This window comes from Eleutherodactylus coqui, chromosome 2 (assembly GCF_035609145.1).
Source record: "Eleutherodactylus coqui strain aEleCoq1 chromosome 2, aEleCoq1.hap1, whole genome shotgun sequence".
Classification (NCBI taxonomy): domain Eukaryota; kingdom Metazoa; phylum Chordata; class Amphibia; order Anura; family Eleutherodactylidae; genus Eleutherodactylus; species Eleutherodactylus coqui.
In genome coordinates, this window is record NC_089838.1 from 283,514,568 (window position 1) to 283,535,687 (window position 21,120).

Consider the following 21,120-nt stretch of genomic DNA (forward strand, 5'->3'; position numbering starts at 1 on the left):
GTTGCTCAATTGAAAACCTAGTCCTATGTCAGTTTAAACCCCGTCCTTGAAAATGCAGTGGGCTATGCCATAAGTGAAGAGTAAAGCAAAGTGGTGTGTTTTTAATGAAAATGAGATGCTCTCCACCTTAACAATAGGTAATGTTGCTCAGGAACACTTCTCTTTGGACATAGCTATTGTCTTTGTAAAGACTACCATTGGGCGAGATTTTTCAAGACCTATTTAGGAGGCAAATGTTATCCAGAAAAGAAGCCAGTCTGGAAATAAAACACGACATGCTTTTGGATGGAACCCACCCCACATGGGACTCGAACCCACAATCTTCGCCTTATCCAGAAAAGAAGCCTGTCTGGATCTAAAACTCAGTATACTGATGAAAGGTGGGCAACCACCCCAGATGGGACTCGAACCCACAATCCCTGGCTTAGGAGGCCAGTGCCTTATCCATTAGGCCACTGCGGCTACATGCACAGAAGAAGCGTGGCTTTCCTTTTCGATTGTTTTAAAGAAATCAACTGCGATTAAGCATTGAACTATCAGCTTGTAATGCAGTAATAAAAGACAGATGACGGCAAGAAAGTAATGCTCCAGGTGAGGCTTGAACTCACAACCTCGGCATTGCTCAACAGTTACTGCTATATAAGTACCGCGCGCTGACCGATTGCGCCACTGGAGCTCTTGCAGCACCATTTATCCATGTCTTCTTTTGCCTGGAAAAAGTTGCTCAATTGAAAACCTAGTCCTATGTCAGTTTAAACCCCGTCCTTGAAAATGCAGTGGGCTATGCCATAAGTGAAGAGTAAAGCAAAGTGGTGTGTTTTTAATGAAAATGAGATGCTCTCCACCTTAACAATAGGTAATGTTGCTCAGGAACACTTCTCTTTGGACATAGCTATTGTCTTTGTAAAGACTACCATTGGGCGAGATTTTTCAAGACCTCTTTAGGAGGCAAATGTTATCCAGAAAAGAAGCCAGTCTGGAAATAAAACACGACATGCTTTTGAATGGAAGGTGGGCACCCACCCCACATGGGACTCGAACCCACAATCTTCGCCTTATCCAGAAAAGAAGCCTGTCTGGATCTAAAACTCAGTATACTGATGAAAGGTGGGCAACCACCCCAGATGGGACTCAAACCCACAATCCCTGGCTTAGGAGGCCAGTGCCTTATCCATTAGGCCACTGGGGCTACATGCACAGAAGAAGCGTGGCTTTCTTTTCGATTGTTTTAAAGAAATCAACTGCGATTAAGCATTGAACTATCAGCTTGTAATGCAGTAATAAAAGACAGATGACGGCAAGAAAGTAATGCTCCAGGTGAGGCTTGAACTCACAACCTCGGCATTGCTCAACAGTTACTGCTATATAAGTACCGCGCGCTGACCGATTGCGCCACTGGAGCTCTTGCAGCACCATTTATCCATGTCTTCTTTTGCCTGGAAAAAGTTGCTCAATTGAAAACCTAGTCCTATGTCAGTTTAAACCCCGTCCTTGAAAATGCAGTGGGCTATGCCATAAGTGAAGAGTAAAGCAAAGTGGTGTGTTTTTAATGAAAATGAGATGCTCTCCACCTTAACAATAGGTAATGTTGCTCAGGAACACTTCTCTTTGGACATAGCTATTGTCTTTGTAAAGACTACCATTGGGCGAGATTTTTCAAGACCTATTTAGGAGGCAAATGTTATCCAGAAAAGAAGCCAGTCTGGAAATAAAACACGACATGCTTTTGGATGGAAGGTGAGCACCCACCCCACATGGGACTCGAACCCACAATCTTCGCCTTATCCAGAAAAGAAGCCTGTCTGGATCTAAAACTCAGTATACTGATGAAAGGTGGGCAACCACCCCAGATGGGACTCAAACCCACAATCCCTGGCTTAGGAGGCCAGTGCCTTATCCATTAGGCCACTGGGGCTACATGCACAGAAGAAGCGTGGCTTTCTTTTCGATTGTTTTAAAGAAATCAACTGCGATTAAGCATTGAACTATCAGCTTGTAATGCAGTAATAAAAGACAGATGACGGCAAGAAAGTAATGCTCCAGGTGAGGCTTGAACTCACAACCTCGGCATTGCTCAACAGTTACTGCTATATAAGTACCGCGCGCTGACCGATTGCGCCACTGGAGCTCTTGCAGCACCATTTATCCATGTCTTCTTTTGCCTGGAAAAAGTTGCTCAATTGAAAACCTAGTCCTATGTCAGTTTAAACCCCGTCCTTGAAAATGCAGTGGGCTATGCCATAAGTGAAGAGTAAAGCAAAGTGGTGTGTTTTTAATGAAAATGAGATGCTCTCCACCTTAACAATAGGTAATGTTGCTCAGGAACACTTCTCTTTGGACATAGCTATTGTCTTTGTAAAGACTACCATTGGGCGAGATTTTTCAAGACCTATTTAGGAGGCAAATGTTATCCAGAAAAGAAGCCAGTCTGGAAATAAAACACGACATGCTTTTGGATGGAAGGTGAGCACCCACCCCACATGGGACTCGAACCCACAATCTTCGCCTTATCCAGAAAAGAAGCCTGTCTGGATCTAAAACTCAGTATACTGATGAAAGGTGGGCAACCACCCCAGATGGGACTCAAACCCACAATCCCTGGCTTAGGAGGCCAGTGTCTTATCCATTAGGCCACTGGGGCTACATGCACAGAAGAAGCGTGGCTTTCCTTTTCGATTGTTTTAAAGAAATCAACTGCGATTAAGCATTGAACTATCAGCTTGTAATGCAGTAATAAAAGACAGATGACGGCAAGAAAGTAATGCTCGAGGTGAGGCTCGAACTCACAACCTCGGCATTGCTCAACAGTTACTGCTATATAAGTACCGCGAGCTGACCGATTGCGCCACTGGAGCTCTTGCAGCACCATTTAACCATGTCTTCTTTTGCCTGGAAAAAGTTGCTCAATTGAAAACCTAGTCCTATGTTAGTTTAAACCCCGTCCTTGAAAATGCAGTGGGCTACGCCATAAGTGAAGAGTAAAGCAAAGTGGTGTGTTTTTAATGAAAATGAGATGCTCTCCACCTTAACAATAGGTAATGTTGCTCAGGAACACTTCTCTTTGGACATAGCTATTGTCTTTGTAAAGACTACCATTGGGCGAGATTTTTCAAGACCTATTTAGGAGGCAAATGTTATCCAGAAAAGAAGCCAGTCTGGAAATAAAACACGACATGCTTTTGGATGGAAGGTGGGCACCCACCCCACATGGGACTCGAACCCACAATCTTCGCCTTATCCAGAAAAGAAGCCTGTCTGGATCTAAAACTCAGTATACTGATGAAAGGTGGGCAACCACCCCAGATGGGACTCGAACCCACAATCCCTGGCTTAGGAGGCCAGTGCCTTATCCATTAGGCCACTGGGGCTACATGCACAGAAGAAGCGTGGCTTTCCTTTTCGATTGTTTTAAAGAAATCAACTGCGATTAAGCATTGAACTATCAGCTTGTAATGCAGTAATAAAAGACAGATGACGGCAAGAAAGTAATGCTCCAGGTGAGGCTTGAACTCACAACCTCGGCATTGCTCAACAGTTACTGCTATATAAGTACCGCGCGCTGACCGATTGCGCCACTGGAGCTCTTGCAGCACCATTTATCCATGTCTTCTTTTGCCTGGAAAAAGTTGCTCAATTGAAAACCTAGTCCTATGTCAGTTTAAACCCCGTCCTTGAAAATGCAGTGGGCTATGCCATAAGTGAAGAGTAAAGCAAAGTGGTGTGTTTTTAATGAAAATGAGATGCTCTCCACCTTAACAATAGGTAATGTTGCTCATGAACACTTCTCTTTGGACATAGCTATTGTCTTTGTAAAGACTACCATTGGGCGAGATTTTTCAAGACCTATTTAGGAGGCAAATGTTATCCAGAAAAGAAGCCAGTCTGGAAATAAAACACGACATGCTTTTGGATGGAACCCACCCCACATGGGACTCGAACCCACAATCTTCGCCTTATCCAGAAAAGAAGCCTGTCTGGATCTAAAACTCAGTATACTGATGAAAGGTGGGCAACCACCCCAGATGGGACTCAAACCCACAATCCCTGGCTTAGGAGGCCAGTGCCTTATCCATTAGGCCACTGGGGCTACATGCACAAAAGAAGCGTGGCTTTCTTTTCGATTGTTTTAAAGAAATCAACTGCGATTAAGCATTGAACTATCAGCTTGTAATGCAGTAATAAAAGACAGATGACGGCAAGAAAGTAATGCTCCAGGTGAGGCTCGAACTCACAACCTCGGCATTGCTCAACAGTTACTGCTATATAAGTACCGCGCGCTGACCGATTGCGCCACTGGAGCTCTTGCAGCACCATTTATCCATGTCTTCTTTTGCCTGGAAAAAGTTGCTCAATTGAAAACCTAGTCCTATGTCAGTTTAAACCCCGTCCTTGAAAATGCAGTGGGCTACGCCATAAGTGAAGAGTAAAGCAAAGTGGTGTGTTTTTAATGGAAATGAGATGCTCTCCACCTTAACAATAGGTAATGTTGCTCAGGAACACTTCTCTTTGGACATAGCTATTGTCTTTGTAAAGACTACCATTGGGCGAGATTTTTCAAGACCTATTTAGGAGGCAAATGTTATCCAGAAAAGAAGCCAGTCTGGAAATAAAACACGACATGCTTTTGGATGGAAGGTGGGCACCCACCCCACATGGGACTCGAACCCACAATCTTCGCCTTATCCAGAAAAGAAGCCTGTCTGGATCTAAAACTCAGTATACTGATGAAAGGTGGGCACCCACCCCACATGGGACTCGAACCCACAATCTTCGCCTTATCCAGAAAAGAAGCCTGTCTGGATCTAAAACTCAGTATACTGATGAAAGGTGGGCAACCACCCCAGATGGGACTCGAACCTACAATCCCTGGCTTAGGAGGCCAGTGCCTTATCCATTAGGCCACTGGGGCTACATGCACAGAAGAAGCGTGGCTTTCTTTTCGATTGTTTTAAAGAAATCAACTGCGATTAAGCATTGAACTATCAGCTTGTAATGCAGTAATAAAAGACAGATGACGGCAAGAAAGTAATGCTCCAGGTGAGGCTCGAACTCACAACCTCGGCATTGCTCAACAGTTACTGCTATATAAGTACCGCGCGCTGACCGATCGCACCACTGGAGCTCTTGCAGCACCATTTATCCATGTCTTCTTTTGCCTGGAAAAAGTTGCTCAATTGAAAACCTAGTCCTATGTCAGTTTAAACCCCGTCCTTGAAAATGCAGTGGGCTATGCCATAAGTGAAGAGTAAAGCAAAGTGGTGTGTTTTTAATGAGAATGAGATGCTCTCCACCTTAACAATAGGTAATGTTGCTCAGGAACACTTCTCTTTGGACATAGCTATTGTCTTTGTAAAGACTACCATTGGGCGAGATTTTTCAAGACCTCTTTAGGAGGCAAATGTTATCCAGAAAAGAAGCCAGTCTGGAAATAAAACACGACATGCTTTTGGATGGAAGGTGGGCACCCACCCCACATGGGACTCGAACCCACAATCTTCGCCTTATCCAGAAAAGAAGCCTGTCTGGATCTAAAACTCAGTATTCTGATGAAAGGTGGGCAACCACCCCAGATGGGACTTGAATCCCTGGCTTAGGAGGCCAGTGCCTTATCCATTAGGCCACTGGGGCTACATGCACAGAAGAAGCGTGGCTTTCTTTTCGATTGTTTTAAAGAAATCAACTGCGATTAAGCATTGAACTATCAGCTTGTAATGCAGTAATAAAAGACAGATGACGGCAAGAAAGTAATGCTCCAGGTGAGGCTCGAACTCACAACCTCGGCATTGCTCAACAGTTACTGCTATATAAGTACCGCGCGCTGACCGATTGCGCCACTGGAGCTCTTGCAGCACCATTTATCCATGTCTTCTTTTGCCTGGAAAAAGTTGCTCAATTGAAAACCTAGTCCTATGTCAGTTTAAACCCCGTCCTTGAAAATGCAGTGGGCTATGCCATAAGTGAAGAGTAAAGCAAAGTGGTGTGTTTTTAATGAAAATGAGATGCTCTCCACCTTAACAATAGGTAATTTTGCTCAGGAACACTTCTCTTTGGACATAGCTATTGTCTTTGTAAAGACTACCATTGGGCGAGATTTTTCAAGACCTCTTTAGGAGGCAAATGTTATCCAGAAAAGAAGCCAGTCTGGAAATAAAACACGACATGCTTTTGGATGGAAGGTGGGCACCCACCCCACATGGGACTCGAACCCACAATCTTCGCCTTATCCAGAAAAGAAGCCTGTCTGGATCTAAAACTCAGTATTCTGATGAAAGGTGGGCAACCACCCCAGATGGGACTTGAATCCCTGGCTTAGGAGGCCAGTGCCTTATCCATTAGGCCACTGGGGCTACATGCACAGAAGAAGCGTGGCTTTCTTTTCGATTGTTTTAAAGAAATCAACTGCGATTAGGCATTGAACTATCAGCTTGTAATGCAGTAATAAAAGACAGATGACGGCAAGAAAGTAATGCTCCAGGTGAGGCTCGAACTCACAACCTCGGCATTGCTCAACAGTTACTGCTATATAAGTACCGCGCGCTGACCGATTGCACCACTGGAGCTCTTGCAGCACCATTTATCCATGTCTTCTTTTGCCTGGAAAAAGTTGCTCAATTGAAAAGCTAGTCCTATGTCAGTTTAAACCCCGTCCTTGAAAATGCAGTGGGCTATGCCATAAGTGAAGAGTAAAGCAAAGTGGTGTGTTTTTAATGAAAATGAGATGCTCTCCACCTTAACAATAGGTAATGTTGCTCAGGAACACTTCTCTTTGGACATAGCTATTGTCTTTGTAAAGACTACCATTGGGCGAGATTTTTCAAGACCTATTTAAGAGGCAAATGTTATCCAGAAAAGAAGCCAGTCTGGAAATAAAACACGACATGCTTTTGGATGAAAGGTGGGCACCCACCCCACATGGGACCCGAACCCACAATCTTCGCCTTATCCAGAAAAGAAGCCTGTCTGGATCTAAAACTCAGTATACTGATGAAAGGTGGGCAACCACCCCAGATGGGACTCGAATCCCTGGCTTAGGAGGCCAGTGCCTTATCCATTAGGCCACTGGGGCTACATGCACAGAAGAAGCGTGGCTTTCTTTTCGATTGTTTTAAAGAAATCAGCTGTGATTAAGCATTGAACTATCAGCTTGTAATGCAGTAATAAAAGACAGATGACGGCAAGAAAGTAATGCTCGAGGTGAGGCTCGAACTCACAACCTCGGCATTGCTCAACAGTTACTGCTATATAAGTACCGCGAGCTGACCGATTGCGCCACTGGAGCTCTTGCAGCACCATTTAACCATGTCTTCTTTTGCCTGGAAAAAGTTGCTCAATTGAAAACCTAGTCCTATGTCAGTTTAAACCCCGTCCTTGAAAATGCAGTGGGCTACGCCATAAGTGAAGAGTAAAGCAAAGTGGTGTGTTTTTAATGAAAATGAGATGCTCTCCACCTTAACAATAGGTAATGTTGCTCAGGAACACTTCTCTTTGGACATAGCTATTGTCTTTGTAAAGACTACCATTGGGCGAGATTTTTCAAGACCTATTTAGGAGGCAAATGTTATCCAGAAAAGAAGCCAGTCTGGAAATAAAACACGACATGCTTTTGGATGAAAGGTGGGCACCCACCCCACATGGGACCCGAACCCACAATCTTCGCCTTATCCAGAAAAGAAGCCTGTCTGGATCTAAAACTCAGTATACTGATGAAAGGTGGGCAACCACCCCAGATGGGACTCGAATCCCTGGCTTAGGAGGCCAGTGCCTTATCCATTAGGCCACTGGGGCTACATGCACAGAAGAAGCGTGGCTTTCTTTTCGATTGTTTTAAAGAAATCAGCTGTGATTAAGCATTGAACTATCAGCTTGTAATGCAGTAATAAAAGACAGATGACGGCAAGAAAGTAATGCTCGAGGTGAGGCTCGAACTCACAACCTCGGCATTGCTCAACAGTTACTGCTATATAAGTACCGCGAGCTGACCGATTGCGCCACTGGAGCTCTTGCAGCACCATTTAACCATGTCTTCTTTTGCCTGGAAAAAGTTGCTCAATTGAAAACCTAGTCCTATGTCAGTTTAAACCCCGTCCTTGAAAATGCAGTGGGCTACGCCATAAGTGAAGAGTAAAGCAAAGTGGTGTGTTTTTAATGAAAATGAGATGCTCTCCACCTTAACAATAGGTAATGTTGCTCAGGAACACTTCTCTTTGGACATAGCTATTGTCTTTGTAAAGACTACCATTGGGCGAGATTTTTCAAGACCTATTTAGGAGGCAAATGTTATCCAGAAAAGAAGCCAGTCTGGAAATAAAACACGACATGCTTTTGGATGGAAGGTGGGCACCCACCCCACATGGGACTCGAACCCACAATCTTCGCCTTATCCAGAAAAGAAGCCTGTCTGGATCTAAAACTCAGTATACTGATGAAAGGTGGGCAACCACCCCAGATGGGACTCGAACCCACAATCCCTGGCTTAGGAGGCCAGTGCCTTATCCATTAGGCCACTGGGGCTACATGCACAGAAGAAGCGTGGCTTTCCTTTTCGATTGTTTTAAAGAAATCAACTGCGATTAAGCATTGAACTATCAGCTTGTAATGCAGTAATAAAAGACAGATGACGGCAAGAAAGTAATGCTCCAGGTGAGGCTCGAACTCACAACCTCGGCATTGCTCAACAGTTACTGCTATATAAGTGCCGCGCGCTGACCGATCGCGCCACTGGAGCTCTTGCAGCACCATTTATCCATGTCTTCTTTTGCCTGGAAAAAGTTGCTCAATTGAAAACCTAGTCCTATGTCAGTTTAAACCCCGTCCTTGAAAATGCAGTGGGCTATGCCATAAGTGAAGAGTAAAGCAAAGTGGTGTGTTTTTAATGAGAATGAGATGCTCTCCACCTTAACAATAGGTAATGTTGCTCAGGAACACTTCTCTTTGGACATAGCTATTGTCTTTGTAAAGACTACCATTGGGCGAGATTTTTCAAGACCTCTTTAGGAGGCAAATGTTATCCAGAAAAGAAGCCAGTCTGGAAATAAAACACGACATGCTTTTGGATGGAAGGTGGGCACCCACCCCACATGGGACTCGAACCCACAATCTTCGCCTTATCCAGAAAAGAAGCCTGTCTGGATCTAAAACTCAGTATTCTGATGAAAGGTGGGCAACCACCCCAGATGGGACTTGAATCCCTGGCTTAGGAGGCCAGTGCCTTATCCATTAGGCCACTGGGGCTACATGCACAGAAGAAGCGTGGCTTTCTTTTCGATTGTTTTAAAGAAATCAACTGCGATTAAGCATTGAACTATCAGCTTGTAATGCAGTAATAAAAGACAGATGACGGCAAGAAAGTAATGCTCCAGGTGAGGCTCGAACTCACAACCTCGGCATTGCTCAACAGTTACTGCTATATAAGTACCGCGCGCTGACCGATTGCGCCACTGGAGCTCTTGCAGCACCATTTATCCATGTCTTCTTTTGCCTGGAAAAAGTTGCTCAATTGAAAACCTAGTCCTATGTCAGTTTAAACCCCGTCCTTGAAAATGCAGTGGGCTATGCCATAAGTGAAGAGTAAAGCAAAGTGGTGTGTTTTTAATGAAAATGAGATGCTCTCCACCTTAACAATAGGTAATTTTGCTCAGGAACACTTCTCTTTGGACATAGCTATTGTCTTTGTAAAGACTACCATTGGGCGAGATTTTTCAAGACCTCTTTAGGAGGCAAATGTTATCCAGAAAAGAAGCCAGTCTGGAAATAAAACACAACATGCTTTTGGATGGAAGGTGGGCACCCACCCCACATGGGACTCGAACCCACAATCTTCGCCTTATCCAGAAAAGAAGCCTGTCTGGATCTAAAACTCAGTATTCTGATGAAAGGTGGGCAACCACCCCAGATGGGACTTGAATCCCTGGCTTAGGAGGCCAGTGCCTTATCCATTAGGCCACTGGGGCTACATGCACAGAAGAAGCGTGGCTTTCTTTTCGATTGTTTTAAAGAAATCAACTGCGATTAGGCATTGAACTATCAGCTTGTAATGCAGTAATAAAAGACAGATGACGGCAAGAAAGTAATGCTCCAGGTGAGGCTCGAACTCACAACCTCGGCATTGCTCAACAGTTACTGCTATATAAGTACCGCGCGCTGACCGATTGCACCACTGGAGCTCTTGCAGCACCATTTATCCATGTCTTCTTTTGCCTGGAAAAAGTTGCTCAATTGAAAAGCTAGTCCTATGTCAGTTTAAACCCCGTCCTTGAAAATGCAGTGGGCTATGCCATAAGTGAAGAGTAAAGCAAAGTGGTGTGTTTTTAATGAAAATGAGATGCTCTCCACCTTAACAATAGGTAATGTTGCTCAGGAACACTTCTCTTTGGACATAGCTATTGTCTTTGTAAAGACTACCATTGGGCGAGATTTTTCAAGACCTATTTAAGAGGCAAATGTTATCCAGAAAAGAAGCCAGTCTGGAAATAAAACACGACATGCTTTTGGATGAAAGGTGGGCACCCACCCCACATGGGACCCGAACCCACAATCTTCGCCTTATCCAGAAAAGAAGCCTGTCTGGATCTAAAACTCAGTATACTGATGAAAGGTGGGCAACCACCCCAGATGGGACTCGAATCCCTGGCTTAGGAGGCCAGTGCCTTATCCATTAGGCCACTGGGGCTACATGCACAGAAGAAGCGTGGCTTTCTTTTCGATTGTTTTAAAGAAATCAGCTGTGATTAAGCATTGAACTATCAGCTTGTAATGCAGTAATAAAAGACAGATGACGGCAAGAAAGTAATGCTCGAGGTGAGGCTCGAACTCACAACCTCGGCATTGCTCAACAGTTACTGCTATATAAGTACCGCGAGCTGACCGATTGCGCCACTGGAGCTCTTGCAGCACCATTTAACCATGTCTTCTTTTGCCTGGAAAAAGTTGCTCAATTGAAAACCTAGTCCTATGTCAGTTTAAACCCCGTCCTTGAAAATGCAGTGGGCTACGCCATAAGTGAAGAGTAAAGCAAAGTGGTGTGTTTTTAATGAAAATGAGATGCTCTCCACCTTAACAATAGGTAATGTTGCTCAGGAACACTTCTCTTTGGACATAGCTATTGTCTTTGTAAAGACTACCATTGGGCGAGATTTTTCAAGACCTATTTAGGAGGCAAATGTTATCCAGAAAAGAAGCCAGTCTGGAAATAAAACACGACATGCTTTTGGATGAAAGGTGGGCACCCACCCCACATGGGACCCGAACCCACAATCTTCGCCTTATCCAGAAAAGAAGCCTGTCTGGATCTAAAACTCAGTATACTGATGAAAGGTGGGCAACCACCCCAGATGGGACTCGAATCCCTGGCTTAGGAGGCCAGTGCCTTATCCATTAGGCCACTGGGGCTACATGCACAGAAGAAGCGTGGCTTTCTTTTCGATTGTTTTAAAGAAATCAGCTGTGATTAAGCATTGAACTATCAGCTTGTAATGCAGTAATAAAAGACAGATGACGGCAAGAAAGTAATGCTCGAGGTGAGGCTCGAACTCACAACCTCGGCATTGCTCAACAGTTACTGCTATATAAGTACCGCGAGCTGACCGATTGCGCCACTGGAGCTCTTGCAGCACCATTTAACCATGTCTTCTTTTGCCTGGAAAAAGTTGCTCAATTGAAAACCTAGTCCTATGTCAGTTTAAACCCCGTCCTTGAAAATGCAGTGGGCTACGCCATAAGTGAAGAGTAAAGCAAAGTGGTGTGTTTTTAATGAAAATGAGATGCTCTCCACCTTAACAATAGGTAATGTTGCTCAGGAACACTTCTCTTTGGACATAGCTATTGTCTTTGTAAAGACTACCATTGGGCGAGATTTTTCAAGACCTATTTAGGAGGCAAATGTTATCCAGAAAAGAAGCCAGTCTGGAAATAAAACACGACATGCTTTTGGATGGAAGGTGGGCACCCACCCCACATGGGACTCGAACCCACAATCTTCGCCTTATCCAGAAAAGAAGCCTGTCTGGATCTAAAACTCAGTATTCTGATGAAAGGTGGGCAACCACCCCAGATGGGACTTGAATCCCTGGCTTAGGAGGCCAGTGCCTTATCCATTAGGCCACTGGGGCTACATGCACAGAAGAAGCGTGGCTTTCTTTTCGATTGTTTTAAAGAAATCAGCTGTGATTAAGCATTGAACTATCAGCTTGTAATGCAGTAATAAAAGACAGATGACGGCAAGAAAGTAATGCTTGAGGTGAGGCTCGAACTCACAACCTCGGCATTGCTCAACAGTTACTGCTATATAAGTACCGCGAGCTGACCGATTGCGCCACTGGAGCTCTTGCAGCACCATTTAACCATGTCTTCTTTTGCCTGGAAAAAGTTGCTCAATTGAAAACCTAGTCCTATGTCAGTTTAAACCCCGTCCTTGAAAATGCAGTGGGCTACGCCATAAGTGAAGAGTAAAGCAAAGTGGTGTGTTTTTAATGAAAATGAGATGCTCTCCACCTTAACAATAGGTAATGTTGCTCAGGAACACTTCTCTTTGGACATAGCTATTGTCTTTGTAAAGACTACCATTGGGCGAGATTTTTCAAGACCTATTTAGGAGGCAAATGTTATCCAGAAAAGAAGCCAGTCTGGAAATAAAACACGACATGCTTTTGGATGGAAGGTGGGCACCCACCCCACATGGGACTCGAACCCACAATCTTCGCCTTATCCAGAAAAGAAGCCTGTCTGGATCTAAAACTCAGTATACTGATGAAAGGTGGGCAACCACCCCAGATGGGACTCGAACCCACAATCCCTGGCTTAGGAGGCCAGTGCCTTATCCATTAGACCACTGGGGCTACATGCACAGAAGAAGCGTGGCTTTCCTTTTCGATTGTTTTAAAGAAATCAACTGCGATTAAGCATTGAACTATCAGCTTGTAATGCAGTAATAAAAGACAGATGACGGCAAGAAAGTAATGCTCGAGGTGAGGCTCGAACTCACAACCTCGGCATTGCTCAACAGTTACTGCTATATAAGTACCGCGAGCTGACCGATTGCGCCACTGGAGCTCTTGCAGCACCATTTAACCATGTCTTCTTTTGCCTGGAAAAAGTTGCTCAATTGAAAACCTAGTCCTATGTCAGTTTAAACCCCGTCCTTGAAAATGCAGTGGGCTACGCCATAAGTGAAGAGTAAAGCAAAGTGGTGTGTTTTTAATGAAAATGAGATGCTCTCCACCTTAACAATAGGTAATGTTGCTCAGGAACACTTCTCTTTGGACATAGCTATTGTCTTTGTAAAGACTACCATTGGGCGAGATTTTTCAAGACCTATTTAGGAGGCAAATGTTATCCAGAAAAGAAGCCAGTCTGGAAATAAAACACGACATGCTTTTGGATGGAAGGTGGGCACCCACCCCACATGGGACCCGAACCCACAATCTTCGCCTTATCCAGAAAAGAAGCCTGTCTGGATCTAAAACTCAGTATACTGATGAAAGGTGGGCAACCACCCCAGATGGGACTCGAATCCCTGGCTTAGGAGGCCAGTGCCTTATCCATTAGGCCACTGGGGCTACATGCACAGAAGAAGCGTGGCTTTCTTTTCGATTGTTTTAAAGAAATCAGCTGTGATTAAGCATTGAACTATCAGCTTGTAATGCAGTAATAAAAGACAGATGACGGCAAGAAAATAATGCTCGAGGTGAGGCTCGAACTCACAACCTCGGCATTGCTCAACAGTTACTGCTATATAAGTACCGTGAGCTGACCGATTGCGCCACTGGAGCTCTTGCAGCACCATTTAACCATGTCTTCTTTTGCCTGGAAAAAGTTGCTCAATTGAAAACCTAGTCCTATGTCAGTTTAAACCCCGTCCTTGAAAATGCAGTGGGCTACGCCATAAGTGAAGAGTAAAGCAAAGTGGTGTGTTTTTAATGAAAATGAGATGCTCTCCACCTTAACAATAGGTAATGTTGCTCAGGAACACTTCTCTTTGGACATAGCTATTGTCTTTGTAAAGACTACCATTGGGCGAGATTTTTCAAGACCTATTTAGGAGGCAAATGTTATCCAGAAAAGAAGCCAGTCTGGAAATAAAACACGACATGCTTTTGGATGGAAGGTGGGCACCCACCCCACATGGGACTCGAACCCACAATCTTCGCCTTATCCAGAAAAGAAGCCTGTCTGGATCTAAAACTCAGTATACTGATGAAAGGTGGGCAACCACCCCAGATGGGACTCGAACCCACAATCCCTGGCTTAGGAGGCCAGTGCCTTATCCATTAGGCCACTGGGGCTACATGCACAGAAGAAGCGTGGCTTTCCTTTTCGATTGTTTTAAAGAAATCAACTGCGATTAAGCATTGAACTATCAGCTTGTAATGCAGTAATAAAAGACAGATGACGGCAAGAAAGTAATGCTCGAGGTGAGGCTCGAACTCACAACCTCGGCATTGCTCAACAGTTACTGCTATATAAGTACCGCGAGCTGACCGATTGCGCCACTGGAGCTCTTGCAGCACCATTTATCCATGTCTTCTTTTGCCTGGAAAAAGTTGCTCAATTGAAAACCTAGTCCTATGTCAGTTTAAACCCCGTCCTTGAAAATGCAGTGGGCTATGCCATAAGTGAAGAGTAAAGCAAAGTGGTGTGTTTTTAATGAAAATGAGATGCTCTCCACCTTAACAATAGGTAATGTTGCTCAGGAACACTTCTCTTTGGACATAGCTATTGTCTTTGTAAAGACTACCATTGGGCGAGATTTTTCAAGACCTATTTAGGAGGCAAATGTTATCCAGAAAAGAAGCCAGTCTGGAAATAAAACACGACATGCTTTTGGATGGAAGGTGGGCACCCACCCCACATGGGACCCGAACCCACAATCTTCGCCTTATCCAGAAAAGAAGCCTGTCTGGATCTAAAACTCAGTATACTGATGAAAGGTGGGCAACCACCCCAGATGGGACTCGAATCCCTGGCTTAGGAGGCCAGTGCCTTATCCATTAGGCCACTGGGGCTACATGCACAGAAGAAGCGTGGCTTTCTTTTCGATTGTTTTAAAGAAATCAGCTGTGATTAAGCATTGAACTATCAGCTTGTAATGCAGTAATAAAAGACAGATGACGGCAAGAAAATAATGCTCGAGGTGAGGCTCGAACTCACAACCTCGGCATTGCTCAACAGTTACTGCTATATAAGTACCGTGAGCTGACCGATTGCGCCACTGGAGCTCTTGCAGCACCATTTAACCATGTCTTCTTTTGCCTGGAAAAAGTTGCTCAATTGAAAACCTAGTCCTATGTCAGTTTAAACCCCGTCCTTGAAAATGCAGTGGGCTACGCCATAAGTGAAGAGTAAAGCAAAGTGGTGTGTTTTTAATGAAAATGAGATGCTCTCCACCTTAACAATAGGTAATGTTGCTCAGGAACACTTCTCTTTGGACATAGCTATTGTCTTTGTAAAGACTACCATTGGGCGAGATTTTTCAAGACCTATTTAGGAGGCAAATGTTATCCAGAAAAGAAGCCAGTCTGGAAATAAAACACGACATGCTTTTGGATGGAAGGTGGGCACCCACCCCACATGGGACTCGAACCCACAATCTTCGCCTTATCCAGAAAAGAAGCCTGTCTGGATCTAAAACTCAGTATACTGATGAAAGGTGGGCAACCACCCCAGATGGGACTCGAACCCACAATCCCTGGCTTAGGAGGCCAGTGCCTTATCCATTAGGCCACTGGGGCTACATGCACAGAAGAAGCGTGGCTTTCCTTTTCGATTGTTTTAAAGAAATCAACTGCGATTAAGCATTGAACTATCAGCTTGTAATGCAGTAATAAAAGACAGATGACGGCAAGAAAGTAATGCTCGAGGTGAGGCTCGAACTCACAACCTCGGCATTGCTCAACAGTTACTGCTATATAAGTACCGCGAGCTGACCGATTGCGCCACTGGAGCTCTTGCAGCACCATTTATCCATGTCTTCTTTTGCCTGGAAAAAGTTGCTCAATTGAAAACCTAGTCCTATGTCAGTTTAAACCCCGTCCTTGAAAATGCAGTGGGCTATGCCATAAGTGAAGAGTAAAGCAAAGTGGTGTGTTTTTAATGAAAATGAGATGCTCTCCACCTTAACAATAGGTAATTTTGCTCAGGAACACTTCTCTTTGGACATAGCTATTGTCTTTGTAAAGACTACCATTGGGCGAGATTTTTCAAGACCTCTTTAGGAGGCAAATGTTATCCAGAAAAGAAGCCAGTCTGGAAATAAAACACAACATGCTTTTGGATGGAAGGTGGGCACCCACCCCACATGGGACTCGAACCCACAATCCCTGGCTTAGGAGGCCAGTGCCTTATCCATTAGGCCACTGGGGCTACATGCACAGAAGAAGCGTGGCTTTCCTTTTCGATTGTTTTAAAGAAATCAACTGCGATTAAGCATTGAACTATCAGCTTGTAATGCAGTAATAAAAGACAGATGACGGCAAGAAAGTAATGCTCGAGGTGAGGCTCGAACTCACAACCTCGGCATTGCTCAACAGTTACTGCTATATAAGTACCGCGAGCTGACCGATTGCGCCACTGGAGCTCTTGCAGCACCATTTAACCATGTCTTCTTTTGCCTGGAAAAAGTTGCTCAATTGAAAACCTAGTCCTATGTCAGTTTAAACCCCGTCCTTGAAAATGCAGTGGGCTACGCCATAAGTGAAGAGTAAAGCAAAGTGGTGTGTTTTTAATGAAAATGAGATGCTCTCCACCTTAACAATAGGTAATGTTGCTCAGGAACACTTCTCTTTGGACATAGCTATTGTCTTTGTAAAGACTACCATTGGGCGAGATTTTTCAAGACCTATTTAGGAGGCAAATGTTATCCAGAAAAGAAGCCAGTCTGGAAATAAAACACGACATGCTTTTGGATGGAAGGTGGGCACCCACCCCACATGGGACTCGAACCCACAATCTTCGCCTTATCCAGAAAAGAAGCCTGTCTGGATCTAAAACTCAGTATACTGATGAAAGGTGGGCAACCACCCCAGATGGGACTCGAACCCACAATCCCTGGCTTAGGAGGCCAGTGCCTTATCCATTAGGCCACTGGGGCTACATGCACAGAAGAAGCGTGGCTTTCTTTTCGATTGTTTTAAAGAAATCAACTGCGATTAAGCATTGAACTATCAGCTTGTAATGCAGTAATAAAAGACAGATGACGGCAAGAAAGTAATGCTCGAGGTGAGGCTCGAACTCACAACCTCGGCATTGCTCAACAGTTACTGCTATATAAGTACCGCGCGCTGACCGATTGCGCCACTGGAGCTCTTGCAGCACCATTTATCCATGTCTTCTTTTGCCTGGAAAAAGTTGCTCAATTGAAAACCTAGTCCTATGTCAGTTTAAACCCCGTCCTTGAAAATGCAGTGGGCTACGCCATAAGTGAAGAGTAAAGCAAAGTGGTGTGTTTTTAATGAAAATGAGATGCTCTCCACCTTAACAATAGGTAATGTTGCTCAGGAACACTTCTCTTTGGACATAGCTATTGTCTTTGTAAAGACTACCATTGGGCGAGATTTTTCAAGACCTATTTAGGAGGCAAATGTTATCCAGAAAAGAAGCCAGTCTGGAAATAAAACACGACATGCTTTTGGATGGAACCCACCCCACATGGGACTCGAACCCACAATCTTCGCCTTATCCAGAAAAGAAGCCTGTCTGGATCTAAAACTCAGTATACTGATGAAAGGTGGGCAACCACCCCAGATGGGACTCAAACCCACAATCCCTGGCTTAGGAGGCCAGTGTCTTATCCATTAGGCCACTGGGGCTACATGCACAGAAGAAGCGTGGCTTTCCTTTTCGATTGTTTTAAAGAAATCAACTGCGATTAAGCATTGAACTATCAGCTTGTAATGCAGTAATAAAAGACAGATGACGGCAAGAAAGTAATGCTCGAGGTGAGGCTCGAACTCACAACCTCAGCATTGCTCAACAGTTACTGCTATATAAGTACCGCGAGCTGACCGATTGCGCCACTGGAGCTCTTGCAGCACCATTTAACCATGTCTTCTTTTGCCTGGAAAAAGTTGCTCAATTGAAAACCTAGTCCTATGTTAGTTTAAACCCCGTCCTTGAAAATGCAGTGGGCTACGCCATAAGTGAAGAGTAAAGCAAAGTGGTGTGTTTTTAATGAAAATGAGATGCTCTCCACCTTAACAATAGGTAATGTTGCTCAGGAACACTTCTCTTTGGACATAGCTATTGTCTTTGTAAAGACTACCATTGGGCGAGATTTTTCAAGACCTATTTAGGAGGCAAATGTTATCCAGAAAAGAAGCCAGTCTGGAAATAAAACACGACATGCTTTTGGATGGAAGGTGGGCACCCACCCCACATGGGACTCGAACCCACAATCTTCGCCTTATCCAGAAAAGAAGCCTGTCTGGATCTAAAACTCAGTATACTGATGAAAGGTGGGCAACCACCCCAGATGGGACTCGAACCCACAATCCCTGGCTTAGGAGGCCAGTGCCTTATCCATTAGGCCACTGGGGCTACATGCACAGAAGAAGCGTGGCTTTCCTTTTCGATTGTTTTAAAGAAATCAACTGCGATTAAGCATTGAACTATCAGCTTGTAATGCAGTAATAAAAGACAGATGACGGCAAGAAAGTAATGCTCCAGGTGAGGCTTGAACTCACAACCTCGGCATTCCTCAACAGTTACCGCTATATAAGTACCGCGCGCTGACCGATTGCGCCACTGGAGCTCTTGCAGCACCATTTATCCATGTCTTCTTTTGCCTGGAAAAAGTTGCTCAATTGAAAACCTAGTCCTATGTCAGTTTAAACCCCGTCCTTGAAAATGCAGTGGGCTATGCCATAAGTGAAGAGTAAAGCAAAGTGGTGTGTTTTTAATGAAAATGAGATGCTCTCCACCTTAACAATAGGTAATGTTGCTCATGAACACTTCTCTTTGGACATAGCTATTGTCTTTGTAAAGACTACCATTGGGCGAGATTTTTCAAGACCTATTTAGGAGGCAAATGTTATCCAGAAAAGAAGCCAGTCTGGAAATAAAACACGACATGCTTTTGGATGGAACCCACCCCACATGGGACTCGAACCCACAATCTTCGCCTTATCCAGAAAAGAAGCCTGTCTGGATCTAAAACTCAGTATACTGATGAAAGGTGGGCAACCACCCCAGATGGGACTCAAACCCACAATCCCTGGCTTAGGAGGCCAGTGCCTTATCCATTAGGCCACTGGGGCTACATGCACAAAAGAAGCGTGGCTTTCTTTTCGATTGTTTTAAAGAAATCAACTGCAATTAAGCATTGAACTATCAGCTTGTAATGCAGTAATAAAAGACAGATGACGGCAAGAAAGTAATGCTCCAGGTGAGGCTCGAACTCACAACCTCGGCATTGCTCAACAGTTACTGCTATATAAGTACCGCGCGCTGACCGATTGCGCCACTGGAGCTCTTGCAGCACCATTTATCCATGTCTTCTTTTGCCTGGAAAAAGTTGCTCAATTGAAAACCTAGTCCTATGTCAGTTTAAACCCCGTCCTTGAAAATGCAGTGGGCTACGCCATAAGTGAAGAGTAAAGCAAAGTGGTGTGTTTTTAATGGAAATGAGATGCTCTCCACCTTAACAATAGGTAATGTTGCTCAGGAACACTTCTCTTTGGACATAGCTATTGTCTTTGTAAAGACTACCATTGGGCGAGATTTTTCAAGACCTATTTAGGAGGCAAATGTTATCCAGAAAAGAAGCCAGTCTGGAAATAAAACACGACATGCTTTTGGATGGAAGGTGGGCACCCACCCCACATGGGACTCGAACCCACAATCTTCGCCTTATCCAGAAAAGAAGCCTGTCTGGATCTAAAACTCAGTATACTGATGAAAGGTGGGCACCCACCCCACATGGGACTCGAACCCACAATCTTCGCCTTATCCAGAAAAGAAGCCTGTCTGGATCTAAAACTCAGTATACTGATGAAAGGTGGGCAACCACCCCAGATGGGACTCGAACCTACAATCCCTGGCTTAGGAGGCCAGTGCCTTATCCATTAGGCCACTGGGGCTACATGCACAGAAGAAGCGTGGCTTTCTTTTCGATTGTTTTAAAGAAATCAACTGCGATTAAGCATTGAACTATCAGCTTGTAATGCAGTAATAAAAGACAGATGACGGCAAGAAAGTAATGCTCCAGGTGAGGCTCGAACTCACAACCTCGGCATTGCTCAACAGTTACTGCTATATAAGTACCGCGCGCTGACCGATCGCGCCACTGGAGCTCTTGCAGCACCATTTATCCATGTCTTCTTTTGCCTGGAAAAAGTTGCTCAATTGAAAACCTAGTCCTATGTCAGTTTAAACCCCGTCCTTGAAAATGCAGTGGGCTATGCCATAAGTGAAGAGTAAAGCAAAGTGGTGTGTTTTTAATGAGAATGAGATGCTCTCCACCTTAACAATAGGTAATGTTGCTCAGGAACACTTCTCTTTGGACATAGCTATTGTCTTTGTAAAGACTACCATTGGGCGAGATTTTTCAAGACCTCTTTAGGAGGCAAATGTTATCCAGAAAAGAAGCCAGTCTGGAAATAAAACACGACATGCTTTTGGATGGAAGGTGGGCACCCACCCCACATGGGACTCGAACCCACAATCTTCGCCTTATCCAGAAAAGAAGCCTGTCTGGATCTAAAACTCAGTATTCTGATGAAAGGTGGGCAACCACCCCAGATGGGACTTGAATCCCTGGCTTAGGAGGCCAGTGCCTTATCCATTAGGCCACTGGGGCTACATGCACAGAAGAAGCGTGGCTTTCTTTTCGATTGTTTTAAAGAAATCAACTGCGATTAAGCATTGAACTATCAGCTTGTAATGCAGTAATAAAAGACAGATGACGGCAAGAAAGTAATGCTCCAGGTGAGGCTCGAACTCACAACCTCGGCATTGCTCAACAGTTACTGCTATATAAGTACCGCGCGCTGACCGATTGCGCCACTGGAGCTCTTGCAGCACCATTTATCCATGTCTTCTTTTGCCTGGAAAAAGTTGCTCAATTGAAAACCTAGTCCTATGTCAGTTTAAACCCCGTCCTTGAAAATGCAGTGGGCTATGCCATAAGTG

The 21,120-nt window shown here is 44.5% G+C and overlaps 29 non-coding genes across 29 annotated transcripts; all 29 read right to left on the bottom strand.

Annotated features, from left to right (window-relative positions):
* Positions 1–389: 389 nt before the first annotated feature.
* On the bottom strand, positions 390–462 carry TRNAR-CCU (transfer RNA arginine (anticodon CCU)). Its single transcript has one exon. It is a non-coding gene; the product is annotated as a tRNA-Arg (tRNA).
* A 121-nt stretch (positions 463–583) lies between these two features.
* On the bottom strand, positions 584–676 carry TRNAI-UAU (transfer RNA isoleucine (anticodon UAU)). Its single transcript is given in 2 exon segments — positions 584–619; positions 639–676. It is a non-coding gene; the product is annotated as a tRNA-Ile (tRNA).
* Positions 677–1,116: 440 nt separating this feature from the next.
* Positions 1,117–1,189, bottom strand: TRNAR-CCU (transfer RNA arginine (anticodon CCU)). The gene has a single exon. It is a non-coding gene; the product is annotated as a tRNA-Arg (tRNA).
* A 120-nt stretch (positions 1,190–1,309) lies between these two features.
* On the bottom strand, positions 1,310–1,402 carry TRNAI-UAU (transfer RNA isoleucine (anticodon UAU)). The gene is given in 2 exon segments: positions 1,310–1,345; positions 1,365–1,402. It is a non-coding gene; the product is annotated as a tRNA-Ile (tRNA).
* A 440-nt stretch (positions 1,403–1,842) lies between these two features.
* TRNAR-CCU (transfer RNA arginine (anticodon CCU)) lies at positions 1,843–1,915 on the bottom strand. The gene has a single exon. It is a non-coding gene; the product is annotated as a tRNA-Arg (tRNA).
* A 120-nt stretch (positions 1,916–2,035) lies between these two features.
* Positions 2,036–2,128, bottom strand: TRNAI-UAU (transfer RNA isoleucine (anticodon UAU)). The gene is given in 2 exon segments: positions 2,036–2,071; positions 2,091–2,128. It is a non-coding gene; the product is annotated as a tRNA-Ile (tRNA).
* Positions 2,129–3,295: 1,167 nt separating this feature from the next.
* TRNAR-CCU (transfer RNA arginine (anticodon CCU)) lies at positions 3,296–3,368 on the bottom strand. The gene has a single exon. It is a non-coding gene; the product is annotated as a tRNA-Arg (tRNA).
* Positions 3,369–3,489: 121 nt separating this feature from the next.
* Positions 3,490–3,582, bottom strand: TRNAI-UAU (transfer RNA isoleucine (anticodon UAU)). Its single transcript is given in 2 exon segments — positions 3,490–3,525; positions 3,545–3,582. It is a non-coding gene; the product is annotated as a tRNA-Ile (tRNA).
* Positions 3,583–4,014: 432 nt separating this feature from the next.
* On the bottom strand, positions 4,015–4,087 carry TRNAR-CCU (transfer RNA arginine (anticodon CCU)). Its single transcript has one exon. It is a non-coding gene; the product is annotated as a tRNA-Arg (tRNA).
* A 120-nt stretch (positions 4,088–4,207) lies between these two features.
* Positions 4,208–4,300, bottom strand: TRNAI-UAU (transfer RNA isoleucine (anticodon UAU)). The gene is given in 2 exon segments: positions 4,208–4,243; positions 4,263–4,300. It is a non-coding gene; the product is annotated as a tRNA-Ile (tRNA).
* Positions 4,301–4,836: 536 nt separating this feature from the next.
* Positions 4,837–4,909, bottom strand: TRNAR-CCU (transfer RNA arginine (anticodon CCU)). The gene has a single exon. It is a non-coding gene; the product is annotated as a tRNA-Arg (tRNA).
* Positions 4,910–5,748: 839 nt separating this feature from the next.
* Positions 5,749–5,841, bottom strand: TRNAI-UAU (transfer RNA isoleucine (anticodon UAU)). Its single transcript is given in 2 exon segments — positions 5,749–5,784; positions 5,804–5,841. It is a non-coding gene; the product is annotated as a tRNA-Ile (tRNA).
* A 626-nt stretch (positions 5,842–6,467) lies between these two features.
* On the bottom strand, positions 6,468–6,560 carry TRNAI-UAU (transfer RNA isoleucine (anticodon UAU)). The gene is given in 2 exon segments: positions 6,468–6,503; positions 6,523–6,560. It is a non-coding gene; the product is annotated as a tRNA-Ile (tRNA).
* Positions 6,561–8,438: 1,878 nt separating this feature from the next.
* Positions 8,439–8,511, bottom strand: TRNAR-CCU (transfer RNA arginine (anticodon CCU)). Its single transcript has one exon. It is a non-coding gene; the product is annotated as a tRNA-Arg (tRNA).
* A 121-nt stretch (positions 8,512–8,632) lies between these two features.
* TRNAI-UAU (transfer RNA isoleucine (anticodon UAU)) lies at positions 8,633–8,725 on the bottom strand. Its single transcript is given in 2 exon segments — positions 8,633–8,668; positions 8,688–8,725. It is a non-coding gene; the product is annotated as a tRNA-Ile (tRNA).
* A 626-nt stretch (positions 8,726–9,351) lies between these two features.
* Positions 9,352–9,444, bottom strand: TRNAI-UAU (transfer RNA isoleucine (anticodon UAU)). The gene is given in 2 exon segments: positions 9,352–9,387; positions 9,407–9,444. It is a non-coding gene; the product is annotated as a tRNA-Ile (tRNA).
* Positions 9,445–10,070: 626 nt separating this feature from the next.
* Positions 10,071–10,163, bottom strand: TRNAI-UAU (transfer RNA isoleucine (anticodon UAU)). Its single transcript is given in 2 exon segments — positions 10,071–10,106; positions 10,126–10,163. It is a non-coding gene; the product is annotated as a tRNA-Ile (tRNA).
* Positions 10,164–12,760: 2,597 nt separating this feature from the next.
* On the bottom strand, positions 12,761–12,833 carry TRNAR-CCU (transfer RNA arginine (anticodon CCU)). Its single transcript has one exon. It is a non-coding gene; the product is annotated as a tRNA-Arg (tRNA).
* Positions 12,834–14,206: 1,373 nt separating this feature from the next.
* TRNAR-CCU (transfer RNA arginine (anticodon CCU)) lies at positions 14,207–14,279 on the bottom strand. The gene has a single exon. It is a non-coding gene; the product is annotated as a tRNA-Arg (tRNA).
* A 1,373-nt stretch (positions 14,280–15,652) lies between these two features.
* Positions 15,653–15,725, bottom strand: TRNAR-CCU (transfer RNA arginine (anticodon CCU)). Its single transcript has one exon. It is a non-coding gene; the product is annotated as a tRNA-Arg (tRNA).
* Positions 15,726–16,283: 558 nt separating this feature from the next.
* TRNAR-CCU (transfer RNA arginine (anticodon CCU)) lies at positions 16,284–16,356 on the bottom strand. Its single transcript has one exon. It is a non-coding gene; the product is annotated as a tRNA-Arg (tRNA).
* Positions 16,357–17,010: 654 nt separating this feature from the next.
* Positions 17,011–17,083, bottom strand: TRNAR-CCU (transfer RNA arginine (anticodon CCU)). Its single transcript has one exon. It is a non-coding gene; the product is annotated as a tRNA-Arg (tRNA).
* Positions 17,084–18,455: 1,372 nt separating this feature from the next.
* On the bottom strand, positions 18,456–18,528 carry TRNAR-CCU (transfer RNA arginine (anticodon CCU)). The gene has a single exon. It is a non-coding gene; the product is annotated as a tRNA-Arg (tRNA).
* Positions 18,529–18,649: 121 nt separating this feature from the next.
* On the bottom strand, positions 18,650–18,742 carry TRNAI-UAU (transfer RNA isoleucine (anticodon UAU)). The gene is given in 2 exon segments: positions 18,650–18,685; positions 18,705–18,742. It is a non-coding gene; the product is annotated as a tRNA-Ile (tRNA).
* Positions 18,743–19,174: 432 nt separating this feature from the next.
* Positions 19,175–19,247, bottom strand: TRNAR-CCU (transfer RNA arginine (anticodon CCU)). The gene has a single exon. It is a non-coding gene; the product is annotated as a tRNA-Arg (tRNA).
* A 120-nt stretch (positions 19,248–19,367) lies between these two features.
* Positions 19,368–19,460, bottom strand: TRNAI-UAU (transfer RNA isoleucine (anticodon UAU)). The gene is given in 2 exon segments: positions 19,368–19,403; positions 19,423–19,460. It is a non-coding gene; the product is annotated as a tRNA-Ile (tRNA).
* Positions 19,461–19,996: 536 nt separating this feature from the next.
* On the bottom strand, positions 19,997–20,069 carry TRNAR-CCU (transfer RNA arginine (anticodon CCU)). Its single transcript has one exon. It is a non-coding gene; the product is annotated as a tRNA-Arg (tRNA).
* A 120-nt stretch (positions 20,070–20,189) lies between these two features.
* TRNAI-UAU (transfer RNA isoleucine (anticodon UAU)) lies at positions 20,190–20,282 on the bottom strand. Its single transcript is given in 2 exon segments — positions 20,190–20,225; positions 20,245–20,282. It is a non-coding gene; the product is annotated as a tRNA-Ile (tRNA).
* Positions 20,283–20,908: 626 nt separating this feature from the next.
* On the bottom strand, positions 20,909–21,001 carry TRNAI-UAU (transfer RNA isoleucine (anticodon UAU)). Its single transcript is given in 2 exon segments — positions 20,909–20,944; positions 20,964–21,001. It is a non-coding gene; the product is annotated as a tRNA-Ile (tRNA).
* Between the last annotated feature and the right edge of the window lie 119 nt (positions 21,002–21,120).